This window comes from Ochlerotatus camptorhynchus, unplaced genomic scaffold (assembly GCF_037179485.1).
Source record: "Ochlerotatus camptorhynchus isolate MF236.1 unplaced genomic scaffold, CSIRO-AGI_Acam_v1.1 ptg000193l, whole genome shotgun sequence".
Taxonomy (NCBI): Eukaryota; Metazoa; Arthropoda; class Insecta; order Diptera; family Culicidae; genus Ochlerotatus; species Ochlerotatus camptorhynchus.
In genome coordinates this window covers 6,068,977-6,082,047 of record NW_027040683.1, presented here as the reverse complement: position 1 = coordinate 6,082,047, position 13,071 = coordinate 6,068,977, and the positions used below count along the sequence as shown (strand labels likewise).

Sequence of the window (13,071 nt, the reverse complement as noted above, 5' to 3'; positions counted from 1 at the left end):
CAAATAATTGCAGTAATTTCAAATAATATCAAAAAAAAATATATATATATATATATATAGTTTCACTCTACTAACGAGTAATACATGCAAAAAAAAAAATCAAAAAAAAAAAAAAATAATGATTATATACTATTTACAGAGTTTTGGATCACCCTAAGTAATACAAAAACTAATAATAAAAAAAAAAATCAAGAAAAAAAAATCAAGCGAAAAAAAAAATTGGATTTTTGGATCACCCTAATTAAACACCAATCTAATATTGGACCAGGGAAACAAGGAAGATGCTATACTGGCGAGAACAATACAAACGACACGATTTATACCTAACGCACTGAGGCGGCAGCAGACTGGAGAGATATAATTGTTTGATCCAACTGCTGCAGAGTCAATAACCTCGATGCTGGTGTGCCTCGGTCGACTCGGTAGGCAATATGACGCTCTTTCGTTGTTGCTATCGGTGGGGTGATGTACCGATAGTGGTGATGATTTTGCTGATGATGTTGCGATGATGCTGGGTTAAAGCTGGACCGTAATGAAAGCACTCGGCATATCATTAACGGCTTCCTCACTCGCGCACTAGTCGTCTAAACACTATGCCAATTAACTTTGGCGAGAAAAAACCCTCGCGTGGGGAAAAACTCAAAACTAAATAATAGTGTCGTACAACGAGACCGATGCGACTTGATCGGCTCAGCGTGCGAGACGGAATCTATGAGAGAAAATAAAAAAAACGATTTTGATTTACTTTTTGTCAAGATTATCATGGAAAAAAAATCACCGAGAACATAGAGCTTGATTTTCCGATTCTATGCGGTGAGATAGAATTTCGTAATATTGAAACTATGTGAACATAATTAATTAAAACTGATCTTTCCCATACATAATGAACTACTTTTCCTACCAGCACAAATTGAGCGCGAGAGAAGGTTCAAGTCCTCTCTCTCTGTCTTTCTCTGTAGTCAGAACTGTCAAAAATACCTGTCATCCGTCAGCTTTCCGTCAGTTTCATTTTGGTTTGGCTCGCTGCTGTTTTTCCTCCTCAATTAAAGTAAATAAAAATCTGGAAATTAGATAGCAGAATTCTATATTATTACACGATGGTTGGACTTCGAAAACGAAAACTGACCGTTCAGGATAAAAACTCCGGGAATCCATCCAACCTGCCGGTTCCACAGGTAACCTTTAAATGTGTTGCTATAGTTTGTATTAGCTAACAAAACATGAATCATTTTGTAGATGCCAGCTTTGAAAACTACAAGTGCCAAAAAAACAGCGGCAGCATTACGGAAAGAAGCTTGTAACCTGAGAATTCCAACAAAAGGGACCAAAGCGGAATTGGAAAGAAGGTAAGACAGGACGTATATTAGTGCTGCGCAGGAAAATCACTTAGTCCCGTGATAGCGATAATTGGTCATTAAATCAACCAAATTTGATGTGATAATACACATTTCCCATCAAACTGGAAAACAAGTCCGTTTGTTATTTGTAGAAGTGCGAGTTTGCATCTTACGTCTTGGTGTTTGCATTAAACTTTTTATGAAGCAAGAATAAGTGTGCCGATGAAACCAAAACGATTCAACGGAAACGTGAACGTCCCACACTATTATCTATGCATCACTTATTGCCATAGGAAAGCTTCTTCTAAAAATACGATTTTATCACAAGTTAGAATGTGATTCCACCGACTAAGCAACTTGTTTCTTTACTGTACATGCGCTGTTATCGGAAACCTTTATTCTAGCGTATACTAGCTTTTCTCAATGTACTTTTCCCGCAACGAAAACTAGTTAGTTTTTATACGGTAAGTGCACTAATTTTTGGCCTAGCACTAGTTGTAATATAGGATAATAGTTACTATTATATAACTAATTTTCGCTATCCTTTGCAGCGCATACGATTGATGATATATTGTTGGATTATATTTTGTTTTTTTTTTCATATTTTAACAGGATAGAGCTTTATAGAGAAAAGAATCTGAACACCACCTTGATTTCACCCGTTAAGCTCATACCAGCACTTGATCTAACGAATTTTGAAGATCTACCGCCTTATAAATTACTACATGAGATGACCAGGATTGATGTACAATGGTTTGTAGCTACAATAGTATACAATTATTTTGAAATTCGACAAGCACTAGCTGGATACAAACATGGAAGAGAGCTGCTGAAAGATAATTTTCTAAAAAATGTATGTTTTGCTCAGGTAAGTTGAATAATCATTGGGCTTCATTGAGCCTGTCGATGTTGACAAATAAATAAATAAATTAAGAAGATAAACACATGTAATAACAGAAACTATGTTTAAAAATTAGAAAGGATATTTCAGAACATGAATTCAACTGTATTTTCTTCTTAATTATTTTGATTATCCTCTGGTAGACATAATTATGTTGAATGTTTTAGTATTGATGTTATATATGTATGGATTTCAGATTGCAGATGATGTTTTCCAGGTACGTGCTTATTGTAGCGCGACCATGAAAAAAACACAGCTTTATCAAGTAAAGTTTGAGATATGCAGCAAGAGACAACAGATAACAAAATCAAATTGTGAATGTGTGGCAGGCGCAGGAAATTTCTCTGCATGCAAGCACGTTGCAGCGCTGCTTTGTTGTGTGGAAGAATTTGTAACTACTGGTTTGGTTTGATTGTCGTTATTAAAGAGATTTTCTAATAAAGGTTATCCATTTATGATATGAAAATGTTAATATTAATGTTCCAGATCAAAAGCAAAAAAAAAAACATTCAAACTCGACCTTCTATTGTTTGCATGAAACTTTTCACAATTGTTTGTTTTAGTGTCTAAATTTAATTGATAACATGTTTTTACTCTTAGGACAAGTCATTCAAAACCCAGGATGTACGAACGCTCTGCAGGCTTGGCACAAACCTCCGATCCATCGAAAATATTATGTCAAAAAGAAAGCAGAAAACATTGAGAATCAACTGTGCTGTGCCTGCTCTTGAAGATAACGCTCTATGCAAGCAAACAACTGATGAACTCATAAATATAACTTTAAATGCTGGGTTGAGCAGCACTATGAACACCAACAGGGTCGTTAATATGATTGGGTTAGCGAATGACCACGATTATGCTGAAAAGTCCATATACGAAATGACTATGGAGACAATTAATAATATTGCGCCTTCAAAGGCAATTGATATTGAACTAAACACAAGAGAACAAAGCTCTTCAAATTTATGGTTTGAAGTAAGGAAATCTAGGATAACGGCATCTAAAATTAAAAGCATACTAACTGCAGTAAAAAGTAGTAAAGCCAAAAATATTCTGTGTAATACAGCTCCATGCAGATTCAATTTCTATAAGAAAGATTTGTCTAAGGTTCCTCAAATTACCTGGGGCCAGTCTCACGAAAGTATGGCTTTTGAGAAATTTGTTCAAATGTATAAAGGTGACAACACCTTTCGGAAAAGTGGAATCCACGTTGATATAACCAGTAACTACCTAGCGGCATCACCAGATGGTATTTGTTGTTGTGGAGAAGACATTTTAGAAATTAAATGTCCTTATAGTATAAGGTTCGACGTACCAACTAGAGTGAAATATTTGGATAAAGAAGGAGTTTTATTGAAATCGCATGAATACTACTATCAAATACAATTTCAATTACATGTTGTGAGAGCAAAGATTTGCCATTTTATGGTATATACGCTAAAAGGTATTCATTGTCAACTAATTGAATACGAGTTCGGTGTTTCTTAGTAAGAGATGGTTAATAATAGCTATAATTTTATTTAGTTGTCAAACTTTCAATTTGTTTAAATATCGGTACAACGAAAACACTTAAAATAAAAATACTAAAAAATCAAATGTACGAAAAAATACGAGAAACCATCTAAACCTATCAACACACTTGTTAAATATAAAAGTGTTCAATTTTGTTCTTTGATGGCGTTCCATGATGACCGTCAGGCTTTGTGGGGCCATGGGTTAATTGTTCATGTATTTTACGTGTCATAGTAATATACATGTGCATTAATTCGTTTTCGATGACTTCACGATATTTGTTTTTATTTTGCTCACACACAACACTTACAATTTCCATCAACTGATTTACAAATAGATTTTTTAATATTAACTAACCAAAATAACAACTTGAAAATCCGCGGCATAAGCTCAAAAAGACTATGAAGAACTTTTTGAGCTAAAATTCTATTTTTCTTAACTAAACCAATAACTCGTTCAACATTAATTCTTCTTTTTGCAATAGCTCTGGTTTGCACCACCTCGTTTTCTTTCATCTGACTCCCATATTTTCTCGGCGGTTTATTTAAAATAACACCCTTTTCTGCTTGCAAATCCGTAGCATCAAATTATCTGTCAGCCAGTATACAATCTCCTTCTTTCATTTTCTGTATTATTTCTGATTTGGCCACAATAACGTTATCGGAAGCTGCTCCTCCGTAGAGTGTAGAAACAAATGTAACAGTTCCGGCCTCATCAATTCCGATTAGAGATTTAAAAGTATTGCAGTTTTTATAGCTGGACCATGTCGCCTGTTGCTCTTCCGGCGACGTAGGCTTTTGTATTGGTATTTCTGTACAGTCTAATATAACCGTGTACAAATTTTCCCCACTTACTCTCATCCCCCAAAAATCGACCTTATTAAATTTGTCACTCAATAATATTGTCCAATACTTGAATATTTTTGAAACGCTACTGCAATGAATTTTGAACATGATGCCAAGAAAACTAAAATCAAAATTTTATCTATATTTAATGAGCGTAAGTAATAGCTGTGCCTTTAGTGGTAGATTTTGGAATGGCCAATCCGCGTCCAATTGATTCTAAACGGTAAAACAAAAAATAGCATTGAATTCCGAAATAGAATGACCCGAGAGATATTTCATGTCGTCATCCGACAGGCTTTCCATTTTTCCAGTGGCCAAATTTATCAACTTAAGGCAAGATTCACGTTCTTCAGTAGACTCCAAATGTACATCCGTTGATTCTTGGGTGTCTCTGTAAGAAATTATGTAAATAAATAAGCATACTTCCATGAAATACCTTAATTAATATAACTGCATAAATTATAATTATCGCGTACCAATTGTGATAGCTTTTATAAACAACACTTGAAATGCCCTTTTCGTTAGAATCGAAGTTCACCTTCGCAAAAAACGCGTAACAAGTTTTATTTACCAAATAGATAATAGGCTCTTTTCAAATTTAACGCGAGAATTCAACTAGTTATATTAAATAGAAGGTTTATAACATTTATTATAGCATAATCGTCAAAAAACGTACCTTGCTTCTCTGCCGTCATCTTCTACCTCGCATTCTCCAGCAACATCTTCGTTTTCCGAAATGACTATAGGAACGCGGTCAGTAGCTGTTGGATTGCTCCTTGGACTTCTGGGGGAGTGGGCTGAAAATGGTTAGTAAGTTCTGTTGAGCTATTGTTCAGACTGCTAATAAATGAGGCGTAAAATTTGAAAACGGCACAAAATCTTTTATAACAAAAAATTGTAAGACCCTTTTCACGCAAACCGAAGTACGCCCACGCAAACCAATACCACTATCAAAAAGGGGAGAACTTCCCCTACCAGATAATTTTGGGGGCTGTTCATAAACTACGTAGCCATTTTAGGGGGGTGGGGGTTGACAATTATCCACGACCCATACACATTTTTTTTTTTTATGGACGATTGTCTACACAAGGGGAGGGGGGGGGGGGTCAATGATACAAAAAAACTGTCTACGTAGTTAATGGACAGTCCCTTGATGGTTTGCGTGAGCTTATTCCGGTTAGTGTGTAATTGTATTTACCTTCATATGTTCGACCGTTGAAGAGGTTCACACTTTCAGGATAGTTGGAACTACATGGCACATCGTTGATAATACTATCCAGTATGGATTCACCAAGTGGATCAACTTCCTCCTTATCGTTCGTTTCGGCGAATGGTGATATCGCCACTAGTGAAAAGTCCTTTAACAAGAATACAATAAACTGAAGTGAAATATATAACATGACAATTCACTTACCTTTGATTCATTTTTACTTTTCTTCTGAAGTGGAAGATTGAAATCCGGAACAGCTAGTGGCTGCAATCTCCCATCTACAAACAGATAGTTAGTAGATAAATAAATATAAAATTAATGGTATTTGTGTTACCTTTCAAATATTGCCGATCCGAGAAATGCAGTGAGCACACACGAGCTGATCGGTATTTAAATTTTCCTCCTATTCGCAGCGCCCACAACCACTTCCTTAAACGATAATCAGGAGATGGAAAGCGATGAAACGAAACACTTGATGATTTAAGGCTAACACTTTTGCATCCGAATGCACAACAACTCGTAGGCATGATAAAAGTAATCGAATGAACTTGCTCAATCAACCAATTGTTTTTGTTTTTATTGATCGAACACCGAATGTTTTGATGCGGAATGTAAACAATCACAGTCAATGGTAAGGGTCTGATCGCCGGATAGTATGATTAAAAATAAAGATGAAAATGTATCTGAAAACAGGATGAACAATGCTTTCTGTACAAATTTAAAATTTGAATCGCTCATATGAAATGTTTTTATATACCAAGCAAGCATTTGCCTAGCAAGAATGATGTTTTAGAGGATTTAACATTATAATTCAAATAAGATCCAACCCTCATCCACTACGGTACTTCTCGTTATGCTCAGTAACGCCATCTGTTGCTTTATTTATGGTGTGGTTCATTCGCAACAGATGTCACTACTGTGCCTAGCAGCGCCCTCTGAAGGATTATGTGTACAAAATCATCATTATATAATTAATCAATATTACATGACATGTTTGTTTACGTCTCATCTTTTATGTCAAAGATGGATTCCATCACGTGTAAAATTAGTTATTTCTAAGTGTGTTGTTCTGAAAGATTCTCTAAGAATACAGGTTCAATTCCGTCAGATCCGGGTCCTTTAGAAGCGTCCAAATTTTTTAGTGCATTGAGGACTTCATGTTGACATATTTGATTGACAGATATGTTGTTAGAGACTTCGGGAATGAATGCAAAGAAGTCGCAGTCGCGGTCTTTTTCATAAAATGTGGTGTATACTTCCTGAAAGAAATTTGCAAAGAGATTGCAGATTCCAGAAGGATTTTCACCTACATTTCCATCAAAATGCATTCGTGACGGAAAATTTTAACTTTTCAATTTCGTTTTTACATAATTGGAAAAGTTCTTAGGATATGATTTGACTTCATTTTCGACTTTACGATTATATTCTTCATGTGCAGTGTTAATGGCTGTGTTGAGTTGGTTGCATATGTTATGATAGTGTTGTAAATTTGTGCTAGTGCTTTCCTTTTTGTATAATTTGTGTGCTTTCTGTTTTTTGTTCTTCAAATGTTTTAGTTGTGGATTGAACCACACTGGCAGTTTGTTATTTTGTGTTCGCCTTCTTCTTTTTATTGGTACGGTTTCTGAAATTATGTTACGAATAATTGAATGAAATCTGCCAACTTCATTGTCAACATTTCCTTCAATACTTATTATATTTTCCCAATTTATTTTACATAGTCTACGTTTGGCTTCTTCTTAATTTGCTTTATGATATTCCGGCACTTCCTCGTACTCCCAGTCGCTGGGAGAAGAAGTATTTTGTATGAAGATTGAATATTCAATTGCTGAGTGAAACACTTCATTTTTCCATAAAGGTGATAATGATGCATACACACAGAAGTCTTCAGTACAGTTTGTAAATAAAAGGTCTAAATATGTATTTTGCTGATTTTTCTCGTGGTTAATTTGATGTAGACCTAAATATGAGATTTTGTAAAAAGAAATTGTAATGTTTCGTCTTCACCTACGATTGGAAGTAAAAGTGATTCGTTTTCAATGTCTGTAATAAAGTCTGCGTTGCGTTGGTTGAAGTCACCAACTACCCACAAACTATTCTCAACTGTGGAATACACTCGTATCAGAATCCATATCCTGAAAACCTCTTAAATAAAGAAAACAAAAAAAGAATCCATATCCACACGCACCTGATGGAATTCTGAAACAAGAAAAATATACCTGAAAGGCAACCCAGCCCCCTCCCCCTCTTCTCCCTCCCAAAACAAGGCCTTGACTGCCGCTTTGACCGCCATATAATGAATGAAAATGTCAATAACTGCATTTGTGTACTTTTTTTTGATAAATTCACCTATATGGACACGCTCTCTTCATTGTCCAATTTTGCGATAGATCGCAAATAATCGCAGCTGGTTTTTTGCTATAATCTTCTATACATATGTACATACAATGCCTCATATACGGCTTTACAGGGTATTACAGGATAAGTCAACTTTTTTATCACGATACATTTATTGTATAGTTTAAACAGCACTTGAAGACAAGATTCCCAGACAACCAGAATGCACGTATATTTAAAGTTGTTTTCGTGATATACAAACATATATACAAACCAACAAATCGTATATAATGCAAAGAAATGGCTTATACGTACAAAAGTGGTGGCCATATACGTGCAAATTATAAATTAATTTTAAACGAGTAGATTTAACATCATATACGATTTAATATGTAATAACAAGTTCAATTTGAAAATTCTTACGATGCAATCCGATTTGATTTGTGATACAGTACGACGAAAAAATGAATCATCGCATATGGGTCGGAAATTAGCATTCTATGCGATTTAACTTCAACATAATGCGATGCATGCCATTCTTATATGCGATTGTGACTTAAACTGTAACAATTTACGATACTGTCTGCACATTGTTATACGACTTCTGGTTGTCTGGGTTTTCATAAACTGACGTAGAAGCAAAACTAAGTGAAATCAGTTGATGTCATGTGGAGTACATATTTCAATACCTGCTTGATCACTATCTATTTTTCCAAATTAATGTGATTATCCCAACAACAAGTAGAGACACGAAAACAATGGCACTGCGGAACGATTTTTTCGAACAAACCAACACGATTCAACAACAGGAAAGGATGCCACAACGCGGTCAGTTTAGAAAAAATAAACAATGATTACAGGGCATTGTTACCCTATCTCTGAAGTATACAATGCATGCATTCAAAATCTGGTTTGGCTTATTTTGAGAAATCGACTTTTGGCCAGCTAGAGTAGAACAAATACCCCTCCGTACGACGGATAATGATCCGAGCTGAAATCTTGGTAGACAAGATTTGCTGATTTTGGATCGCACCTAAAGATTAAACAGTTTAACATTGAACCACACAGTTACTACCATCACAAATGTAGTTGTTAATTGCCATGAATAATTAAAATAATTTCCAATGAAAATTTCCCAGAATCCCAGCAAATCTCCAAGTGAACGTGGAGCAAAACTCGAAAAACACAATTCATGTTCCCGAAGAAAAACAAACTTTTAAGCTCGAGCCTTCGGGAAACATTTTGCCTTCCACGAGTACCGTTCCGATCCCATACATCTCGAGAGGATAAAAAGAAAAAGTTGCGCCGTATTTCACCTTTTGGCACCGGGGCCGCCGTAATAAAAAGAGTTTATTGTTGCCATTAGTTATGTTTATTGTGAATCATTACTTCTGGCTTTTATCCCCGCTGCTGGCATTGGGTGTGTCTGTGTGCCTTGGAGATTCCTGATGATGAGGAGAAAAAAGCATTCCAATTGCTTTTTGCTCAATCGGAGGACCGCAGCTCGGGATGATACATTTACAGCAAGACACATGTGACCTAACGATCTTTCCGTTCCACCGTCTGGAATTTCATCTGCCTTCACTCACAGCCCAGCAAGAAAGGCTGGTTCATTGAATTTGGAGCTTCCTTATAAACGGTTGAATAATGCCACAAGTAGCAACTTTTGCTGAGACCAGCCTAACCCTGGTGGATGCGGTTTTCCACTCGGCTGGTGGTGGTACTGATGGACCAGAGGCTCATCAGGCACTGGGCACGTGTTGTCACTGGTGGTTGGTTGCCTTCTGAGAACATAGTGGGCCCATTCTCTAATTTATCGCGAAAATTTATCTCCTTTTGTTTCGGGCAGCCTTCCCACTAGAGAGATATCACATCAGTTATCCAATCAGAGGCTAAATGGCGTATAAATTAACCCCAAATGAGGGGGTTCAAACTGATAGCGCTTCTCATGACGCCCCGGATCGGCCAAGAATTGGATTAATATGAGTAGCAATGGGTGCGGATTTCCCAAAGCACTTCGTGATTGTATTAAAGCTAGATTGAGCGGTCTATTCTTTAAAGTAATTACGGCTTTTTATCGCCTCATTATCGATTCCGAGCGCATCCACATCCATGGGAATAAAATTGGTCACGTGGCCACAACAAGAAGAAGAGAAACAGTCGAATAAAAATTCATGACACCTTCACTGACCCGTACCATTGCACAGTCGGACATTTTGGTGGTCATTCAAAGAGAGCCTATCACCAGTCTGCCAACGTTGCGACCGAAAGTGAAAAACAAAAATCGAACGACTCCCACCACTAGGCGAGGATTTCCCCAGATAATGACTTGTCGTAAACATAATCATAACAATAGTGGAAAACGCGTGACAGCTATTATGCAAAATAAGAAGCGAGCTGTACGGGGAAGAAAGGTGCACGGTAAGAATAAAGCACCCAAAAGTAAGTTCTTTTCACTCATCTCGGCCCCACAGTGTTGGTTTGTCACACTCCCCCCTCTGTTGGGTGGTTTTGTTCCTCCGTTTTTCACAACATTAGAAGGAGAAATGGAGACAAACTAGTCAAAAGTAGGACAAAGTCAACTGGCCCTTGGGTACTTTTTTCTTACCGTGCAGTAGGAGAAATTGTTTGCAGATGGCGTTTGTGGGTCGCCCGATTGTTATGAATACGGTCGTCAAGGGGAAAAAATGGGAACAGTGAGGTTGAAAAGTGAAATTTGATTGACAGTCAATTAATGGGAAACATTTACTGAATTGCGGGAAAAAAATGTGCCATGATTATTAAACCACAGGGGCCATCGAAAACAGTGAACAGGAAGCGATCATAAAAGGTACCATTTGAGCAGGGCTGTGAAGTCGAAATCGGAGTGGGACGCATTTTTGAGCGTGATGACGATACTCGCCTTGCCGTACTCGAAGGTCTTTCTTCACTAGCCAAGTGAAGTAGCACCGAAAAATGCACTCTCTAGAAATGCTTCACTAACCACACAAAATTCTTCCAAGTCCCTTTTTACGGGAGGACTTTGTCGTTCAAACACACCGATTCAGTCATCGAAGGACCAAAGAAAAAATGAGACACCAAACCGGCCGTACTGTGCTCTTCAACGTGTATATTGTTACTGGATTATTTACAACTTAGACTTAAAATGATCTTTATTTCTTGTGTTTGTGTGGTTTACATTTTATGCATTTTTTAAGTGACACAGATGCGTCTTTTCAACTTTAGTTCATTTGAGATTTTAATTATTATTTACAGTTACTAGTCCTATCAGGCCTATTTTAAAGTATGACCACCTTGGTGGGATTGGTTTGATTTGAATTGGAAAAAAAGGAGATTACTTATAACTACTATTTACAACTAAAACTAACCTACAACTACTATATACACCTAACCTACTATATACAAATTGCTTATCAAAGCATGTTCTGATAAATTACATTTTTCTGCAAATTTAGTCTTAATTTCGTTAATTCTTGAATCTATTTTGGCAATTCCTGCCTCTTCGTGTAAATTTGTTATTCTAGTGTCGAAAGGACGATCAAGAACCATCCTCAGCACTCTATTCTGTGCGACCTGAATTTTGTTCCTGTGAGTCTGTGCACATGATTCCCACACCGGAGCTGCGTAGAGGATCGCAGGTGCTATGATTTGTTTGTAGACGGCCAGTTTGTTCACCCTTGAGAGGCGAGATCTGCGGCAAATCAGCGGATACAGACACCTAACCAAGGCAGAACACTTGACTACTGTTTTCTCTACATGCGAACGGAAGAGGAGCTTTTCATCGAACAACATCCCGAGATAGGTTACTTCGGCGGACCACTCAACCCTTGTGCCATCCATGATTACAGTACAAGATGGAGCCGGTTTCAGTTTGGGCGATTGCCGATGGAGGAACATGATCGCTTGTGTTTTGGTGGCATTGATTTTGATTTTCCACGTGGTGGCATAATCAGCAAAGGCGTTAAGGCATCGTTGAAGTTTGTTCGTTATTTCGCGAGGCATCCTTCCTTTGACGGCTATTGCGGTATCATCTGCGAACAGGAAAAACACGCAACCGTCACCGAGGGGAGGAATGTCGGAAGTGTAAATGCTGTAAAGCAAGGGGCCCAGCAGACTGCCTTGCGGCACTCCTGCTGGGATGGAAAACGTGTCGGAAAGACAACCATTCAACGATACCTTAAACGACCTTTGCTGAAGGTAGTTTCGGGTGATTTTAACCAGATGTAATGGGAAGTTGAAGTTACAAAGCTTGTACACAAGTCCATCATGCCAAACATTGTCAAACGCCTTTTCAACGTCTAACAAGGCCATGGCTGTGGACTTGGATACAGCTTTGCTACTTCGGATGTTATTCATCACCCGTACTAGCTGATGATTGGTAGAGTGCCCCTTTCTGAATCCAAACTGTTCCGGAAGGAGAATGTTGCTTTCCTCCACAAACTTGAGCAAACGATTGAGAATGAGTTTCTCGAACAATTTGCTCAGCGCTGAAAGGAGGCTGATTGGTCTGTAGCTTGAAGACAATGTTGGATCCTTACCGGGTTTGCGGATTGGTATGATTTTTGCTACTTTCCAGATGCTTGGAAAGTAGTGCAGTTCCAAACATCTGTTGAAGATAGCGGTTAGAAGAGACTGCACTTTCATGCTGAGTCTCTTCAAGATCAAGTTGAATATACCGTCAAACCCGGGAGCCTTCATGTTCTTGGTGCATTTCAGCGCTGAGCAAATTTGTTGTACTGTAATCATATCCGCCGGAGGCACGACACAAGGGGAGGTATCTAGGTTTTGAACGCATTGCGCAACCTGATCATCGAGCGGACTTTGGATAGTCGAGCCAAGCAAATGCGATGAAGCGACATGCTCGCCGATCGCATTTGCTTTCTCCTGTGGGGTAATTAAAAGCCGATCGTCATCATTTTCGACTTTGAG

The 13,071-nt window shown here is 37.7% G+C and overlaps 1 long non-coding RNA gene and 1 pseudogene across 1 annotated transcript; one reads left to right on the top strand and one right to left on the bottom strand.

Moving 5' to 3' along the window:
• The first annotated feature begins 1,089 nt into the window (after nt 1-1,089).
• On the top strand, nt 1,090-2,184 carry LOC135702431 (uncharacterized). Its single transcript, XR_010517700.1, has 3 exons — nt 1,090-1,175; nt 1,237-1,346; nt 1,950-2,184. It is a non-coding gene; the product is annotated as an uncharacterized LOC135702431 (long non-coding RNA).
• A 1,859-nt stretch (nt 2,185-4,043) lies between these two features.
• LOC135702585 (uncharacterized) lies at nt 4,044-4,898 on the bottom strand (annotated as a pseudogene).
• Between the last annotated feature and the right edge of the window lie 8,173 nt (nt 4,899-13,071).